The sequence below is a fragment of the Carassius auratus genome, chromosome 34 (genome assembly GCF_003368295.1).
Source record: "Carassius auratus strain Wakin chromosome 34, ASM336829v1, whole genome shotgun sequence".
NCBI classification, from domain to species: domain Eukaryota; kingdom Metazoa; phylum Chordata; class Actinopteri; order Cypriniformes; family Cyprinidae; genus Carassius; species Carassius auratus.
The window spans coordinates 14,065,037-14,085,588 of NC_039276.1; the positions used below are offsets into that span (position 1 = coordinate 14,065,037).

The 20,552-nt window shown below is 37.3% G+C and overlaps 1 non-coding gene and 1 pseudogene across 1 annotated transcript; both read left to right on the forward strand.

The window, feature by feature from the left end:
* Positions 1-3,517: 3,517 nt before the first annotated feature.
* On the forward strand, positions 3,518-3,627 carry trnal-caa (transfer RNA leucine (anticodon CAA)). The gene is made up of 2 exons: positions 3,518-3,555; positions 3,582-3,627. It is a non-coding gene; the product is annotated as a tRNA-Leu (tRNA).
* Positions 3,524-20,552, forward strand: part of LOC113053818 (dynein heavy chain 7, axonemal-like) — a 46,635-nt pseudogene continuing 29,606 nt past the window's right edge.

Here is a 20,552-nt window from a genome sequence, read left to right on the forward strand (position 1 = left end):
ATTAACACCTTCCAGAGGATCCTTTTTTTTTTTTTTTTTTGCTGACAATTTGGGAAATCCAGCTTCTGTTTTACATGTCTCATATTATAAAATTGGCAAACATTGTTTTGTTGTTTATGTGCAGGGAAATTCTCATTTTGTGGTTGTGGATATGGGCTATGAAATGGGTTGTTTGTTTGCAGCATTTAAAAAACACATCCTCATCAAGACAGATATGAAACAAAATCGGATTGTGTTGCAACAAAGTCCTGTGTCTTCTGCCAGCCTTCTGCATGTGATGTGAGATCAGATATTGTAAACTTTAAAACTAACAGGTCATCATTAATAAGTATAACTTCTGCAGCATTTTACTTTTCTAAAATGTTTTTGGCAAGTATTTGCTGAAATCCACTTTAGTACAGTAATGTTCAAATGTTAACATTAGATAATGCATATAATTACCTTACAAATATATTGTTGTTTATAGTTAAATAATATTTGGTCAAAATTAGATATTCTCTAATTTTCAGTGTCATCCATGGCAACTCTGACTCTCAAGAAGATCAAGCCCTTTCTTTCGGAACATGCTGCACAACTCCTTGTTCGAGCTCTTGTTCTGTCCAGGCTGGACTATTGCAATGCCCTCTTGGCAGGTCTTCCAGCAGTTCTATCAAACCTTTACAATAAATCCAGAACGCGGCAGCAAGATTAATTTTTAATGAGTCGAAAAGAATACATGCCACACCTCTGTTTATCATTTGCACTGGCTTCCAATAGCTGCTCGCATAAAATTCAAGGCATTGATGTTTGCGTACAAAACCACCACTAGCTCTGCACCTGTTTACCTAAATTCATTACCTCAGACTTATGTGCCCTCTAGAAGCTTGCGTTCTGCAAGTGAATGTTGCTTGATTGTGCCATCCAAAAGAATGACAAAGTCACTTTTAAGGACTTTTAAATTAAATGTTCCCTCCTTGTGGAATGACCTCCCCAACTCAATTACAGCAGCTGAGTCCTCAGCCATCTTCAAGAATCGTCTTAAAACACATCTCTTCCATCTTCATTTGACCCTCTATCTATTCTATACTAATCTAATTCTATTCTTAAAATAAATAAATACATAAAATAACTAGCTTTCTAATCTTGTTTTATTTATATCTGTTTTTTCCCATTTATTATACAATTAACAAAAGCAAAAAAAGAAGAAAAAAAGACCTCTAACACTAGCTTGCTCTATTCTTTTTTCAATTCTGTTTTCTTTTTATTTATTATATCATTTAAAAGCCCTTGCTATGTGTACGGCGTTAAGCTAACTGAGACTTGTTATGCTTATATATCATTGCTTCTTTTGTTGATTTTTGATTGCTTCCATTGTCCATTTATAAGTCGCTTTGGATAAAAGTGTCTGCTAAATAACTAAATGCAAATAGTGCCACCTTACTGTATGTCTCAATTATCAAATGTAGTGAAAATGAACTCAGAAGACCTCATTTTAATAGAAGTAATATAAAAATATTAATATTACTGTAATACTACTGGATTGTTCGTCCTGTTGGTAGTCTGATTCTTTTGAACATTGTCCTATTTTTTTTTTTTTAGAAAGAAACATTAGTAACATGTTAAAGTATAAACCTTCTTTTAAGCTGCTGCCTAAACTACCTAATGATAAACATTTTATTTAGTCATAATACATAATAATACACCCTCACCCCCATTTTTGGTGCTTTTACACATTGAAAAGAAAATATATTCATATTCTGAAGCAAATTCAAAGAAAAATGGTATTGTTCACATGAAGTGTATTTGTTTCTCTTTTTATCTCTGCTAGATGACAGCACCCCCAAACTATCTGCAAACAGATACTCCCTGGCTTCTTTTCAGGTGTGCAGTAAATTCTGCACCTTCAAAGTCATGTCATTGTGTTTTAGGCTAATTTCCAGATAGGACTGTTTTATTTACGGCTGTCTGTAGAGCTCCAGAATGCAGTGCTCTGCTGAAAATGTGAAAATGCAGCCCACCATTTGGTGTCAGAGTTCAGGAAGCAGTGGTTCCCCTCGGAGCTACTGCAAAACCCTGACAACCTCAACTCGGCTCTGCAGGAAGTGAGAATGGTTATGCACACACATTAATGTAATGAGCGCACACAGGTGCAGCCACAAAAACAGACACATGTCTCCTTTTATTTGCGACACACTGTACACACATTAAAAATTAAACATTTTTAAGGGCATTCATTTTTACAATATTTATTTTATCACTTCCAATGAATGAAAAACACTGTCCCTTTTATGGGAGAGAACAGGATAAGTCTAACTGAAGAGATTGTGCAGAAGACCAGAATGAGAGAAACTCCATGGGCTCTGGGCTCCACCCAAATTTCAAATCAACTTGTACTTTTTTTTTTAGACTGCAGAGCCTGTTTTCACATTTCATGCTTCCGTGATGAATCATGTCTCAAATGTGCCAGACTAGAGAAACAAAAGAAACTCCATCAAGACAAATACATTTCTGAAAAGTCCTCCATTTCCTTCGCCGCATTCTAAAAAACGTTCTGGTGTTCAGAGCTCTTGAACTGTTCTTACTGAGATGCTTTACATGCTGTTATTTTGTAAAGCAAATGAATGTAGTTTTGTATATTGTTCGATGTTGTACATTGTATTTCCATTAAGTAACATGCATTACAATGTGTGAACACAGAAACCTGCCAAACTATATTATCTTCATATTTTGAACACAGGAATAATTCCGGTGTCAGAAAATGTGATCACACACTTGAAAACACACAGCTGAAATTTTTCAAAAAAACTTAACGTTAAGCTTTTAGCAATTATTTAAAATGCATCTGATCACTCTACACAATAATCTAGAAACAATGTGAATGAACACCTCAAAAGCTTAAGCAGCAAACTTTGCAAAACACAAAATCTATGTCACTGCCAAAACATTTGGCCATGACTGTATCACAGATCACTTCGGGTCATCTGTAGTACAACTGCTTAGTTTACACGTTTTGAGCACCAGGTGGTAGTGTGAGCAAATGAAGCCTCGAGAAATTAACCCTTTTGTGAACCACTTGGCTGAAAAGCTTAGTGCTTCATGAGGCTTCGTCTCGCCATCATTAGTGTTTGGAAGTTATTGTTAAGATGAGTTGAAAAGGTTTAGTTTGTTACGTTACCTGTGTTTGTTTAGTGACCGCTTGTGAAAGTGTTGTTGCTAGCCCGGTAACCAAGGAAGCGCGATGACGCCGATGTCCACCGGAATGGGCTCTGATTGGTCTACATTTGAAGTAATGCAAGTGCCCGCCCCATGCACGCGCACACTGCGTTCAGAGGAGTTGTGTGAATTTGCTGTTTAATCTAATAGACTGTAAAAAAAAAAAAAGAAAAAAAAGAAATACTGTATTTCGTTCGTTTCTTAACAGCTAAAACATTTGAAATAGGCAATGCTGCTTTGACCTAGATTTATACAAGTACAAACAGTTTTAATTAGAGAGACAGTCACGAAAGATTTAGTGATTTTAGTGAGACAAATGACGTATGTCAGGATGGCCGAGCGGTCTAAGGCGCCAGACTCAAGGTTTAAACCTTCCTATGAAACGGGGTTTCTGGTCTCCGAATGGAGGCGTGGGTTCGAATCCCACTTCTGACAGCTCTTTTATGTCGATCCAATAATCCTTTAAACATTAGGATTCTCATTCTGTTTGAGCTTTCCTATGTTCCAGAGGTTATATTTCAACAAATTTAAATATAACTTTTATTATTATTATTAACTCAAAACTTGACTTGACTCAAACTTACATCTTAAACAAGTTTTGAATCCTAAACCAAATGTAATTATTAAATAACAATAAATAAAATATTAAATAATAATAATATTTTTCTTTAATATTAAATAATATAAAACATATATATAAATTCGATCAGAGAATGCTATTAAAAAGTTGAGAATGTGGTAGACATTGTTAATGACTTTCAATCAATCAATGAATAAAAAATTCAAAAGTGAATTTTAGCAAAAGGTTATTTTCTAAACGTCCACAAGAACAAAACAAATAATTTCTTCAGGCCCAGAAAAGAATGAGAAACCAGCTTCACTCAGGCAATCCCCTGTGGAAAGTGTCTTTCAAGTCAGTGTCAGATGACCATGAAGACACTGTGGGACTGGACGGTTTCAGAACACTGAATGTGTTGAACTGCATTGTAGCAATAAGCCCCTTGTGGAACGGAAACTTTGACATCACACAGAAACTGGTTATTCATAATTTGCAGTGTGATCAAGAGTTCAAGGCTCTGACAAATTTCCAAAACATGTAGTAAGTAACCTGTTACTGACTAAAAAAAAGCTTTTGTTACAGTAATAATGTACTTTAAAAGTGCAAACTGAATGAAATATTTTACAGACACTTTATTGCACTCAATTATTAAAATGTAATGGTTTCAAATTTAATTGAAAGTAAAACAAATTTTACATTATTACAACGTTTACTTAACATCACGAAATAGTTGTGAAAGTGTGAAAGTGGAGGTCTTCCACAACGAGCAGGCATCTGTGGAGTTGTCTGCCTTTTCAGCAGTTAGTCAGCAAACACATTAAATGCTCCATAGGCATTCTTCTCAAAAAGTAAGCACTCTCTTGTTTCCATGTACTTGTCAATTCATCAGCGACCGCATTAATTGATCATCCATTCCAGCCTCCATTGAATTTTTCATGGATGAGGACAATAACTTGAGAATGAAAGATTTTGCTTACTACTCAATATTTCAGTATGCAATACAAGTTATCGACAGCTGAACAAAATCCAAATAATTTCCTTAATCTTAGCAGAGTGTACCCTACAAAAACAATGACACTTTGCTTGTTTTCTTTTCTTTTCTTTTATTTTCTCCAACAGTTGGATAACAGAAGCAAATCTGTTGTCTTAGTAGCAAGCACAAGCTGATCCCTAGCAACATAGTTTCTACAACTGTCTGTCCCTGCTCATGACCCCCCAGCTCCGAAACCCTGGCACTGGAGTCTGTTCATCTCTACACACACCTCATCGCCCAGGACCCTGTAAAACCTGTAGTGCTGCAATCTCTGAACTTTTTTTTTCTTTGATCAGATTAAATGTGATATCACCATGGAATCTTTTTTGCTTCGGTGTATCTTTTATTATTTACATTTTGACAACCTTTATAAATCCCCATGGCTTATGAAGTAAGCCTATGAGCATTTGAGCATCCAGGGTTTGTTTTAAAGCTGGTGCTGAATCAAAATACTATCAAATTCCAACCTGATTTCAAAGACTTTTTAAGTCACCCTGCTAAATGACTTGATGTTGAAATCCTTAAGACTGATCCCTCGAGTAGAGACGAAGATATACCCAGAATGGGTAAACATATGTTTTTTTAATTTTATGTTACATCTCACTTGTGCTGTGTGGTTTGGTAGCTATATTAATATTCAAGGGAACATTTCATGAGGAATCAAATTTCCCTTGATGTTTTGAGATAAAAGAGCTCAGTGTACTTGAAAACAAAATATATGTTCAGAATTCAAAACATCTTCCCCAGTGAAAACAGACCATTTAATGAAACTGAATCACATAGATTGTTCATTCTGAAACAGATCTTGGTTAACTGTGTTGACATCTATATATATTTCTATATATTTTTTTGTTTTGGGCACAAAAAAAAGTTTACATTATCTTCAGGGAGAAAGAGAGAACACAGTGTGATATCACTTCTTTAACACTGTACAAAGATTACCTTTAGGTTGCATAATCTAAATATTATCAGTTGCTTTAACCAAACACAGTTGCCATTCCTTTAAAAAGCAGTCTTTACTCTGATTATTGTCATTTCTGTCATGTATTTACAGATTTATACTGGCTCAGAAACACACCGTATTCTGAAGCCCATCATCTTGCAGAGATCCTGGAGGCCCAGCAGGAGAAGGTCAGATGTGTCATACACATAGAAAGTGCAGAGACTTTGAGCATGTCTGTCTCTATGATAAGTATGCTCCACTGGTGTCCCAGCAAGCTGAGGAGGATAATACCGTTCCTGCAGAAGCAGCTCTCCTTCAAGTAGCTGATGATGGAGGTGACACGCTAACAGCAGCTGACAGGGGAGATCCAATACAATACCCTGATGGTTAATGGTTATTTAAATGATTTGAACCAGTTCATATTCTGGCAGTCTTATGACCACAATCTTAATACCTTTGGGCATGTCTGAAGTGCATTCTCATGATCTGGTCCATGCCCTTGTAAAGCTAGCAGAGGGTCTCCTGCAGAAAGTGGTCACTCACATGTTACATGGGCACCAAGAGTTCAATAACAAGTGAGTGACTGACAAATCTCCAAAACATGTTGTTTAATAAAGAACATGCAATGAGCTGAAATCTGCTGTGTTTCTGGGGAGTTATGAGAGTGCAGATTCTATGGGCTGTTCATTAATTATGGAGAAGATTTGTTTTGGCAGGTGCTTTGTAACCCCGGTCTCTGTGAGCGCCATTAGGAGGCCTTGTGTCCTTTTCTCCTCAAGGCCTCAGAGGAGGATGTCTGTGTTGGCCAGGTTCTTCCACTGCATCTGGAAGCTCACCTCTCTGAAAAGGCCATGGAGCGCTTGGAGAAAAATGTATAGGGCATAGCAAAACCTTACTGGGGTTTATACCTCATTAGAAAGGGTCTATGCCCATGCTTCTACTAAATTTGCATGTGAAACAAGCTATTTTTTTCCAACTATCGGGCTGAAAGTAACAGTGACATTAGCTTTTACATTAGAACATGATTTAGTATCGCATGATAACAAAATCTTGCATGCACTAATTTGACCATGAACCATGTAGATTTAATAGCTCCAATGGCTTAAAATTGATCCCATACTTTTTAATCCTGATTTTGAAGCACCAAAATTATAAAAAATTCTATAAGAGTGAGCCCAAATTGTTACAGAAAAGTGCTGTTTTTAGCTATTTGTGTAGATTGTATTCACTGCGTATCTGTATGCATGTATTTCAGGGACTGGGAGAGTATAAGCTGCTTTTGTTGCAGGAAATTATGGAGAAGTGATTAAAGGTTCAGGGCACCTGGCTCTACCTTGAGCACATCTCCAGTTTCCCAGACATCATGGCAGATGCCTGAAGAGGGACGTTGCTTTTCTGCTGTGGTCTGGATAAAACCTAGAGGGACACTATGAAACAAGTCAGCTTGGCGAGACAGAAAGCCTTACGCAACAAAATATCAACATGAATTTGGGTTTGTTTATTTCTAGATCAGAATATCACTTTGAAGAAACTTCTGACATATCTTTTGTGTGAAACTATAGTGTGTTCATGACAAATGAGATGACTATCAGACACACACCCAAACACAATCACTCATCTAGAGACTCTTCAGCAAGTAATTGGCAAGCCCAGTCACAGTGCTTTGAGATACATCAATATCTGTTGTCCTCCTCTACAAGGAAAACAAAAGGTTGCCTGGTTCTGCCTTCAAAAAGGAATTATGGATTTTGTCTGGAGGGAATCAAATGTGAGAATGTGCAGAAAACAAGGTCTTCGAGCAGCACGAGGCATGCTGCCTCCCTCCACAATGTTTGAGATCATTTGTGTCCAAACTGTGCATAGGTTCAGAAAACCTCAGCACTATACTAATTTATCTCTTTAGAGACTATTTTCTGACAGTTGACAAACATTCTCTGTAATGGAAATTTAATATAGTCACATATTTAGTTCTACATGTATCTAAAGTGATTATGCTGGTAAGCATGTTGTTGAAAAACAGCTTTGTGCTTAAGCTGTAATCTTATACTACTGACGGCGATATCGGAATGTCCACTAGGTGTCTCTCTTCATCTGTGGTACCCATAAAGCTGTTGGACACCTCCAGATTTTATTTACTCTTTTCTAATGTGTTTCACACTTTCCCCAATTGACAGAAACAGAGATAAACATTCTGTAATTGATTTCAAAATTCAGGGTTTCTTTAAGGATGTTTTCTTTTTGAATAAGTCCTACTGCACTCCACCGTTTTCACATAATGGCTTTTCTTGGAGAAGCAAACACTTATTATTTCAGCTGGAAGGCAGGTGTTTTTGCCTGTTGCTGCTTTACAGGAAAGCTTCTTTCATGCAACAGTACAGCAGTACATAAAGAACGGCTTGCTTATAATATCAGTGGGGTGCTTGGGGGAAACATCAGCATATTACATGCAGATCTGAGCCCAGTTTTTATTTTGCTAAAGACACAATGAGGCACATATGAAGCTATTCTGAATCCAGAGGCATAATGCTACTGTAGATGAAAGGGAATGCATTCATGAAGGAAAAGCGATCAGTAACTGTGAATATCTGGCACTGTTGGGCAGCCCACCTGCATGTTTCAGCACCCCGTGAAAGGAAGCGGATGATTCTCAGCATCCTTTCATTCAGAAGCATTCTGGCAGCACTCACCCTCTCACTCTAATGTAATTCAGTGTGACGGAGAGGGAGGGAGAGTAATTAAAAGAGTAATTGGCATAAAACATCCGCTCTCTCTTTCATTAGAGTCACCCAGTGATGTCTTTTCATGTTTTAAAAGGGTTATTTTGTGGAGGCTTTGGTTATTAACAACCCCTCATTACATCCTCTCAGTCCCTGTCAAGCAACTCAGGCCTTTTTGTCATCCAAAAGTGATCGTTAAACTTCAATCTCTCTGTCAACGTGATATCTAGTCACCGTATGTAATAGAAAATCAATAGCAATCCGAAAAGGGGAAAAAGCAATTATTATCTCTTTACAGGTGAGCAGCATTTGTGAGGGGTGGAAAGGGAGGGGGGCAGGAGATCCAGTTGTTTCCTTCTTTTTTTAATGAAGGACATGGCCTTCATACAACTTTTGGAGAAACGTTTGAAAATCAGACAGCAAAAGATGAGTTTTCCTAGAGGGAGACACTTTTAATAAATTAACTCTTTTGTGAAAGCTATCATCTTTTCATCATTGGATTTGTCTGAACAACCTCTGACAGTGTTTCATTGCTCATGATTTCTGTGCTTTTTAAGTTTCTGAACTACAGTCGGACTTGAAAACTTCACACACGGTCCAGAGGATTCCTTTAGAGGTCAGTCCTGTTACGGTCAAATATGCACTTTAATGATCTACTAAATTGTTAGCGGTGCTTGATATAGAAGATAATTCACACACATATGGTAAGGAATTCAAACAAACCCCTAAGAATTAAAGTTCAGGGTGTAACTTGCACTGGCTGACAGGGAAAATACTAAGGGGAATGTTGAGGAGAAATGTTGAAAATGTTTGAATCCCATAGATATCCTATTTTATATTTAATCTGCATATATCTGTATTTTTATGATCTACTGTCTTAGAGTATCACAGTGTTAATTAGCTTTACGTATTTGCTGTACATGTGGAAGAATTAACAATAAAGCAGACTTGACTTGACTTGAGACTTACTGTACTGTATATTGAAAGAAGAACCCAAACCATATCAAAAGACATGTTGTAAAGACTTGTTGATGGTCTCTCTTGGCTGTAAGCAACCACCCAGAACACCCTTTCAACCATTTAGAGCACCTAAGAACTATAAATAAATATATATATATATATATATATATATATATATATATATATATATATATATATATATATATAAATAAATATATATTGTGTGTGTGTGTGTGTGTGTGTGTGTGTGTGTGTGTGTGTGTGTGTGTGTGTGTGTGTGTGTGAATTTTGAGAAACTATTGTGTAAATTAATTTTTCTTTTCATTTTAATAATGTTGTGGCATCTTGCGCAATCACCGAGTCGTTACATCCAATAATGTTCAAAAGCTTGGGGTTGATTTTAATGAAAGAAGTCTCAAACCAGTCGGTTACCAAGGCTTCATTTATTTATACACTAAAAAAACTACATATAATATTGTGAAATAATATTACAATTTAAAATAACTGTTTTCTTTTTCAATATAGTTTTCAGCCACCATTATTCAAGTCTTCACTGTCACATGATCCTTTATAAATAATTTTAATATGTTGATTTGATGATCACAAAATATTTCTTCTTATTATCAATGTTGGAAACAGTTGTGCTGCTTAATTTATTTTTTTTATTTATTTGTGGAAACGCTAATACATTATTTTCAAGTGTTATTTTATGTTTAATTAGGTTAAAATATTTATTTATCTGAAATTGAAGTATTTCTTTAAACAACAACAACAAAATTCTGACCCTAATCTTTTGAACGGTATACAATATATTGGCATTATAACTTTCTTCTGTGAACATGCTTTCTGTTAAGTAAAAGCACTGACCATTGAAAAACCCATTTTGGTGAACTACTAGTGATCATTCTGTTGGATCCATATCCACTGGTGCAGTTACAAATGTTCCTGAAGCTAATGTTCCTGTTCCTGAATCCTGAAGAGTCAGGATTTCTGTGGGTTCACACTTTTAGTGTGGTGTGAGTTACAGTAATCTCACACTTTCTCCATATCCTCAAAGGAAAAGAGGCTTAAACAACATGATTTATAGGTTTGAGGAATATTGTTTGTCAGCCGATAAGGGGATCTGATTTTGAAGATTTCTGTCTTCAATATTCTTGCTGTCTGGGATCACTTTGTTGATTGATTGCTTTACAATAAGGCCAGACTGTTTAACTGAATGTTGGAAAGAACTATAGAGCAATCTGTGCTATATCAATAATTAAAAAAAACCTTAAGATGACGCAAGTTTGGGTCAGTTTTTGATGTGATTTCTTTTTCTGAATTTTCATGAAGAATAACAGGGAGTGAAACTGTATCGCTGCAACTCATCATCTGAAATATAATTTGAACATGGTCTTTTTTTTATCATATCCTATCTGTGAAACAAATGACTAGTAAGAATTTATTGGATATCAGTGTCTTCAAGCTGCTGCGAATTCCCAAGATTTCTGAGGGTTTAGCATATGCAAGAATTTTCACCTTGATGTAGAATGTAGGCTGGATGTAATTTTCTGTAACATGAAATAAGAAACACAGCATTCACTCTGCAGAGCTTTAATCTCAAGCCTGTGATATTTATGAATGTATCTTATGTTTTCACATAGCCTACTTTGGCATGTCTCCCAGGGCACATCCAACTGATGTTATACCGCCTACCAAACCACTGCTTCCTACAAGAACATTTAGTATTTGAGGCCTCAAAAAGAACAGGGAAGGACAAATGAAAAGCAATTTAGCTTCACCTCAGCCTCAGAAAACCCAATTTGAACCCCTTAAAACCCAGTATTTACTGAGGGAATTTAATTATAAGTGCTTTTTTCTTTCTTCCTGTGACACTCTGGCCTAGTTTTTCTGCTGTGGCTCCCCTGTGCAGGCATCTATACGCAAATCTTGTTATACTTCACCCCGGGTTTTTGTTTCATGATGAATAATGATGCCTCAAATGCAAGTTCAAACTGAACTACTAAAGCTTTTGGTTTCATAAACTCGGAAGCTTTGCCTTGGCTGGCCTTGCTTTTCTTAACAGTTCTGACCACTTCTCTATTGCTTTATTTCTCTTTCTTTCCCTGTGTCATTCTCTTTCATCTTTTGTGTCTCCCGCATTTCTATTACATCTGAGAGGAAATTCTAACTTTACAGAAACAACAAATCCAAACTGCAGCAGATGTTTTGCAGAAGTGTGTGTCCCAAAGGTGTTCCTTAAATGTAATTCTGGTGTAACTGGTTTTGCATGTCACCTCGAATGAAATATCGAACTTGCGTTGGAAACGGGCAACAGTTCACCGCCGGCTTTATGTTCCAGGGTGCAGCCCCACCTGAAAAAGTGTTTTGAGGGTACTGCTAACGTCGTGTTCACTGATGTTTTGGACATCACTCATATGAGAAGCAGTGAAGGAGAAGTGGTGGAACTGCTAGATATCATTTGTACATCTAAAGCTCATGGGCAGGTGGAGAAATGGCTCCTGGAGCTGGAGAATAGCATGCTCCGCTCCATACACAAGGTATAGAAATGACTGAGTCAGTGGATTTCTGAATAGCAGAAATGGAAACAATTTTCTTGTATTTGATTAAGTTTAGCCTGGCTTGTTCATTGATTCAAACAGGTGATTGCTTGTGTCTGAACAATGATAGTTTTGGGGATTTGAGAGAGTTAATAATAAAGTGATTTACTGTATGGTGCCTCTAAAAAGCATTCGCCCACTTTGGCCTTTTTTCATATTTTTGGAAGCACTTTGAAGCATTAGGGCTATATAATATATATATATATCTACTTATAAATAAAAAATCTTTATAATATCAGTGTGAAATGCAAATGTACTTACAACCTTCTTTTCACAAACTTAAATTTCCTCTTCACACCGCAGAATTATTTAATTAGATGTCAAATTGAAAAACACAAATATCTCAACTTTGTTTACCTTAAACATTATGGAACTCTAAAGGAGTAAAATTTCAATTTGGGATCATGACCCGAAAACCGGAAAATTTAGTGTGCATTTCAATATCAGTCTTCATATTCATGTCTTTGCCATTCTTAGAAATGTCAAATATTGCAAACTGATCCTTGACTCCTGACTGTAAAGTGATCGGAGAGGCATTTACAGCATATCCCAGAGACCTAAGGATCAGTTGGGTCACGGTCTGGCCGTGTCAGACAGTGCTATGTGTGTCTCAGGTTTACTGGAACCACTATGACTTTTGCCTCATTAAACCCCTTATTTTCCTGCTTATTAATAGTTAGTAAGGAAGTTGTTAAGTTTAGGTATTGGGGACAGATTAAGGATGTAAAATATAAGAAATGCATAATACGTCCTTTATAAGTAATTCACAACCAATATGCTAATAATAAGCAACTGGTAAATAGTCTCTATTGGTCTCTATACTAAAGTGTTACTGTTATTTTCATCTCTCAAAATTAAACATTCTGAATTATCTGTTAATATTATTAAATTCATTAAATGTTTTTATTATTATTATTATTATTATTATATATATATATTTTTTTTACATAATCCCTTGATGCACCTTTTTAAAATGTCTTCTTTACCAGAACTCTATTCAGAGCTTTACTCTTACATCTTGTCGGAGCCCCAGAGGGTCCTGCAGGTACAGGCAAGACCGAAACCATCAAAGATTTGGCTCAAGCCATAGCTACGGTAAGTACTAAGCATTGTGTGGTCTTTAACTGCGCTGATGGCCTGGACTACATTGCACTGGGCAAATTCTTTAAGGTTAGTGTTACGGAGTCTGTAATTATGATGCATGTCGTGAATAGTTAGCCCAGTTATATGTAAATCTGAATTATTCAGATCACAGTTCAGTTCAGTTAAACATTACTCTGGGGGAGATACAGTGGGGGAGTCCACAAGGCCACAATGATCTAAGATTTTTACTGTATTTAAACCTGGAAAAATTAAAAGTTTTATTATTTTGAAATATATATTTTTTCTAGCTCATTATGAGAGTACATCATGTTAATTATCTGTATGTACAAATAAATAAGTTTGGGGATCATGTCAGCTTTAGTTCTGCTGACAGTAAATAATAATAAAAAAAGGATCATAACAAATACTACATTTTAAAATGAATGTTAAGCTAAAATATTGTATTAGAACATTTTAAATAAAAGCACAGCATAATTATTTTCTTTAGTGGAATTAGACTTTTAGACCACACTATATCTAATATTTAACAGGCATGCTAGTTTTCCTTTCAGTTTGGTTTGCTAGCGAAGATTGCAATGCTTTTGCCATACAGCATCGGTACTATCAGGGAACCACAGCTGTATCTTAATCAGAGAGCTTAGAATTGCAAAGGGTTTGCATTTAATGTCATACTGCTCACCCTTTGTCAGTTATCTTGCAGCACAGGACTTTTCAGACTACATTTGCTTTAAGTCATGGTAAAGATACTTGGTCTCTTCCGGGGATTGTTGTCGTCCGGTGCCTAGGCCTGCTTTGACGAGTTCAACTGTATTGATCTGAGAGTGCTTTCAGTGCATGGTGGCTCAGCAAATTCTAACCATCCAGAGAGGTGTGTGTTTGTGTGCACATTTTGAGTTAAAATATCAACTGTGTTTTCAATGGATTTTAAGGTTAAATCAATGGCCCTGCAGATCCCCCCTCCACTCCCCATCTCCCATATGCTATCAAACTTAACAGACGTCTACATCTGAACATGATGAGTCTAGTCAAATCAAGTGTTATGATGCTTCAATTGCACAAATCTATCAATCTAATGAAATTTCTTTAGTTTAGGTTTGGATGCATACATTATTTTTTTATTTTCTCCGTGCAGGTATTTCTGCCCATGCTGAGATGCTCCAATTTGAGGGCACAGAGCTGAAACTGAACCCTACTTGTGCTGTCTTTATCGCATGAACTCTGGATATACAGGACACTCTGAACCTGACAGCCTAAAGCAATGTACTTTAGAGAACCAAGTTCTATGATTTTCTGTGTTCACGGTATGTGCAAATGTTTTTGAGTGTGTCATACTTCAGCCATCACATGCCCAACTGTAAATGTGATTTATGTATTATTAAAAACATGATTTTAAATATGCAGAATTAAGGGTAATATATATAACGTAACAATTAAGTAATGCAAAGTTGAATATCTTATGATTATTGTTTTCACTGTTAATTAATTATTTATCGTTAAAGTGATTAAATGCTTTCTGCTAATATTGTGTATTGATAGTGTTCATATAATGTTTCTTTATTTCTATGGAATTACATTTACTTCAATAAAAATTTACGAAACTTTATGAACTTTTTCAGAAAAATATGCCATTACAAAAGAAGAAAAACACAATGAAAATGAAAAAAACAAACAAACAAAAAAAATTAACAGGCTCTTCAAATATGCTTCATTCTTTGTTAAAGGTACAATTTGTAAGATATTTGCAGTAATATATCCAAAAGCCAATAGGCTAGTGTTATATATTTTCTCCAGCTGATTACTAACAATATCGCTAATGTTTTCAACTACTTGTAAATTATGAGAAAATTCCCATTCTAAACAGTGACATGGGGCAGTGCAGTCGACCATCGATGACGTTAGTTACCCTTTAGGCTATTACCGCCTTTACTGACGTAGAAACCACATGACAACAGTGTCCTGGACAAATGCGGAAGTAGTGTCTAGCATCCAGCAAACCACTAGCTTGCTTCAAGAAGTTCATTATTTACTTCTTCGTGCACGTTTTATGGTGGATTGTGTTACTTAATTATGGAACATAATTACTGTTTACCATCTGCTGCTGGTTCTGTCGACAAGGACAGCTCCCATAAACGTAACTGTACGGGCCAAGAGTTTGGGACAAGATGAGAGCGAGGATCAATATCGGTGTTGCATTTTATAGATGGAGAGAGCTTCGTGACAAACTTCAACTAGAAAGAGATGCCGATCTTGCATGTGTTTTACTCTAGAGGTGAGTTTTTTGATTCGTATCTTTACAGAAAACATATGCTATTATAACTATCAACAATATTATTATTATGGGGCATACACGCCAAACGCGGGGCATCGCGTCTCTAGACCCGCGCGAAGACGCGTCTGATCCATAGTCTTATCGCGTCATTGCATTCATTAAATCCATGATTTATCTTTCCGTCTGATTGATGGCCGTCAGCGTTTGGGTAGAAGACAAAAAAAACCCATCATTCCACGCTACTTCCTAGCGTCATCATTAGTGTTTTGGTAGTTTTTTCATTTTCATTGTGTTTTTATTCTTTTGTAAAGGCATATTTTTGATAGTTTCTGAAAAAGTTACGTTCAGTTTTATAAAGTTATCTTATTTTTTTTTAACCAAAAGTAATTCCATATATTTCTTGCTATCACTGTTCACTGTGTGTTTCTGCCCTGTTTTATTGGAGCATATAGTGCTTGTTCTGTGATTATGAATGTTTTGTGATTGTCTCCTGCAGGCTCTCTTCCGGACGGTAGCTATTATGGTGCCAGACTATGCTCAGATAGCTGAGATTGTGCTGTATGCCTGTGGATTTGTCAGAGCACGATCGCTCTCAGTGAAGATTGTAGCAGCTCTCTTCCCAGCACCACTATGATTATGGCAACAGGGCTGTCAAATGTGTTCTGACTGCCACAGGGAACCTGAAGGTAGGACCTGTATCTGAAAAAAAAAAAAAAAAAAAATGGCCTGAATCTTTAGTGACATGATTTGAAGATTCAAATTTCTGTTGGTCTTTGATTGTGTGAATGTGAAGACCTTTGTTGTTTTGATTTAATATCTCATTACATTTAGCTAGATGTTTTGGCTCCTTCTGCTGAGCCACTGTTTCTGCGCTCTTCATAAACCTTGTTAAAGCAATTCTGAATGACTCCCAACTGCAGTTATCTCGGATCCTTTTTGCCTGCCATTGTTATCAGCACAGACTTACCAAGGGTCGGAGGAGTGAAACATTTCCACTCCATCTCAGTTCCCATTGCATGTTCCTTCTCCTCTCCCCCTCTCACCACTTTTCATCTGTGGATCAAAGCCAAATGAATCTGACAATGAATAGAGTTCACACTCAATTCAGCAGCCTGGTGAATTGCAGATCTGTGAAAATCCTGAACTATTGAAACTGAGAAGTTTGCTAAAATTTGTGTGACCCTAAAGAATTCTGGGCTCCAATCAGTACAACCAATCTCTCTCTCACTCTTCATCTCTAATGCCTAAAGAACAGAACACGATAAAGCATGATTTCAAACACCATGCTTTTCAGATTTAAATGTCATTAGAAAACTGCAGTTGTCATGCGTTATACTATAATTTTATTTGACTGGTAGACAGAAAGTCAAGGTTTGCCATAGACACCATAGAGAATGCTCATTTCAGCATGAGCACTGATCAGATCCCCTGAAGCGGTGAATTTCATGTGGCCCTACCTTAGCTAATTTCTTGATCACTGATTTATAAATATTGCACTGATTTTACCTAAAACCACATTTAGTATGGAGAGAGAATATCCTCATACAGATATTATTTACTGACACTCAGACATTGAGAACAGAGTTGAAGGATGCCATAGGCCATCAGAGAAGACAGGTCAAAGGAACATCTGCAGTACATACACAATGTGCCTCAAGCAAGAAGAATGCTGTTTTTCCATTAACTCTACTGTTCTGATAAACCTCAACATCTGAATAAAAGCCATTTCACCTGTCAGAGTCACACAGGCCACCCACCCCCTACAAAGTTTTTAGAGTGGCAACTGCATTTATTTGGAGGAGTGAATCCCATTATTCTGTATTTGTGCAGAACAAAATAATCACTTCTGCTGAGCTCACAATGGTTGACATAGTGACCAAGGCTGCAGTTTGGCATCTTGTGGCTGCAAACAAGAATGATGCTAGCAGCTACTGACCAAACAAAAAAATGTTTTAAAGGTGCCATATGCAGAAATTGAGGTAAAAATATCCATAACATAACCTAACGCATCAAAAGAATGAGAAGAAATAAGGGCGATGATGTCACTAAAAAAATGTCAAGTTATAGTGCTGCAGAGATATCAACCTTAATTAGCATTAGCATTACTAGCCCTGGCCTGACAGGTGTTGTAATACCAGTTTCGGCTGTGGGAGGCGGTATGCGGGCAACATAACCACCAGCCAACCTGCAATACACGAATAACTCGCAGGGCGTACCTGAACCTGATGTCAATCGTGTGGAAAGTACAGCCCACTACTTTCAGTTCAGTTCAGAGAGCGGAAGGATAGCTGAAGCCCTTGGCAAGAGACCAACACCCGCTACAGGGAAACAACTGTGCTCGGAATCACAAATCAAATCCGATAAGAATACCAGAGTAAACATTGACACTGCTTTTAATCGCTGGAGACAACTGATGGACATGAAAGACATGAGGTTCGACTCTGCTGTTAGTATTTCGCTAGAAGTTTGTTTTATATGTTTGTGTATTTGTTTTCGGGAAGTTATTACATAGAAATGTATCGAAGGCTGTTTGATAAACGTGCTAATGTTAGCGATGGCTAACCGTAGCTGCGTTTGATAATTAGCTAGCTATAACTTAACGTTACCCATTTTATTATATAGGGCTGTGCATGTCTTTACTCATGTACATCTCATCAGTAAAGACGCTCCTGTAATTAGGAGTATATCTCCAGCACGTGTGTTCAGATCAGGATTGACAGGTTTTCACAACAAATCCTGCCCAGTTGCTTCTCAAAACTAGCCCAATCTCGCTTCCGGAAGGTTCCCTGATAAAACATTGCTTCCCGGGGTTAAAATATAGTTTTTTTTAGCAGGGTTGCCTTGGTATAATTCACATTTTAGGGGCTAAATATCACGTTATTTGTATTGGGGTCGCTGTGACCAGCAGACATGAAAAACAACCACCACAGACTTGGCAACACTGGTTGGCATTTACTACACAGAGCCGTAATTCACTGACAATCTACACAACATCGATGTTAAAATCGCGAGTGATTCTTTGTCGATTTTGAAAGCGATTTTGTGTTAGTTGTCGGTAGACTAAGGCTCTGTGCAGTAACTGCCGCTCCACCTGAACCAGTGTTGCCAAGTCTGCGGTTGTTTTTCATGTCCGCGGTTTGAAGCAATCCCAATACCAATAACGTGATATTTAGCCCCTAAAATGCTAATTTTACCAGGGAAACCCTTCCCAAAAATTTATATTTTAACCCCGGGAAGCAATTTTTATCGGGGAACCTCCCGGAAATGTGATTGGGCTGGTTTTTGAACTAGTTTTAAGAAGCAACTGGGCAGGATTTGTTGTGAAAACCTGGCAACCCTGATCTGAATGCACATGCTGGAGATATACTTCTAATTACAGGAGCGTCTTTACTGATGAGAGGTGCATGAAAATCGCATTCGATTTTTTGCACAGCATTATGTATCATAACTAACCTGCTCTGTCTAGCCTGTTGGTCTCCGTGTCCTCTTTGCTTCGTGGTTTTTCTGTGCGTGAAAAAATTGATGTGTGGCGTGAAAGCATGTGAAAAGAGTCAACTGCGTGTGTCTCACGCTGAATGCTTGAGAGTTGGCATATTATTTCCCAAGCAGAATAAAGGACAGGTTGATTATTGCTGTTTAGCGTTTGTATTAATCTATGATGTGTCCCTGTTTGCCTACAGGGACATGAAAAATAAATTAAAAGTGATACGTGGACCAAGGTGAGATTGTTCATTTTAAGTAAAGGATCCTAATATTTCGTCCACAACAATATTTAATGAGGCTATAACTCCTTGTGGTTAGTCTGCACGAGATCAACAAGCTTGTTTGCTTTGCGGCCGCTTTAAATACAAAATAAGCATTCAACCTACGTTAGAGCGTCTGAGCGCTCACAAATCTTTCTGCAGCCTCGTGAGCAGAGCGGCAAGAACGATTTTTGACGCTCTAGACGCCGGCGCACAGTTAGGCTTCGGCTATGGCTGTAATGTTGTTGTGAAAGTAGGGGTGGAGCATAGAGGCCGTTTCTCGTTTGTTACTCTAGAGTAGACCAATTCACTTTATTGAGGCATACTGCCCCCATCTGTTATGGAATGTGGAGTATGACTTGATTTTTTTTTTGCCAAACATTACAGATGGCATCTTTAATGTCCAACAATTTTTAGTAAAGAGGGAACCGCAAATGCACTGTCTGGTGTTTCTAGACACATTGCTGCATTAATTCTATTTTGAAAGAAATTTGTACTTTTATTCAGAAAGGACACATTTAATTGACCAAAATTGACTATAAAGACATTTATAATGTTACAACAGATTTTTTTTTTTTTTTAAATAAAAGCTATTCTTTAGAACTTTCTATTCAAAATGTCAACATTTACACAAAAAAATACATATTTCTGTTATTTAATGTTTTTTTATTATAATTTACATTTTTCCAGTGTTGCCTTCTCAAACTTATCTATGCATTAGTAAAACTGAACTATACAAATATATTTCTAATGAAAATTATATATATATATTCTTGTTGACTTTATAATTTTAAAGCTGTTTATGTTAATAGTTTTAGATTTTAGATGTGTCAGTAAGACCATATTTTACTTCACAGCTGTCACAAATATGGACTTTTTAGTTCTAGCCCTCTCACCCACAAAGACCTTTCCCTATTGGAGTATACGGTTGAGTTCACTGTTCTGGATTGGGGGAAGACTTACTATCATCCCGTCGACCTCCCAGACACATCTGGACTGAGCTGGAGGGAAGCTATTATCTGGAGTCTGGAGAGCATCTATTCCTGATCCAGAGCACAGCCAGACCCAGAGTCAAGCCCACCATCTCCCTGCTGCATGGAGCGCAAGCCTGAGCCCACCACTGATGGAGAGCCAGAGCCTGTCGTGACCGACGAGCCATCACCAAGGAGTGCGACAGAGCTGAGGACAGCCACAGAGCCAGAGCCTCTCAGATCGTCAGATCAGGTGCGAGAGCTGGCTAGAATGCCTGCTGCAAGGGAGAAAGCATGGACTGTAAAAGCATGGGGAGGAGCTCCTCTCACCTGTATGCGTCCTCATTATCTGCCCTATTTGAGTTCTAGCCTGTTCCATTCTCCCTTGTCCAGTATTAAACGTCAGCTCTGTGCTACGTGTGTGTCTCCTGACTACCCTGAGTTCCCCTTATTGGAATATT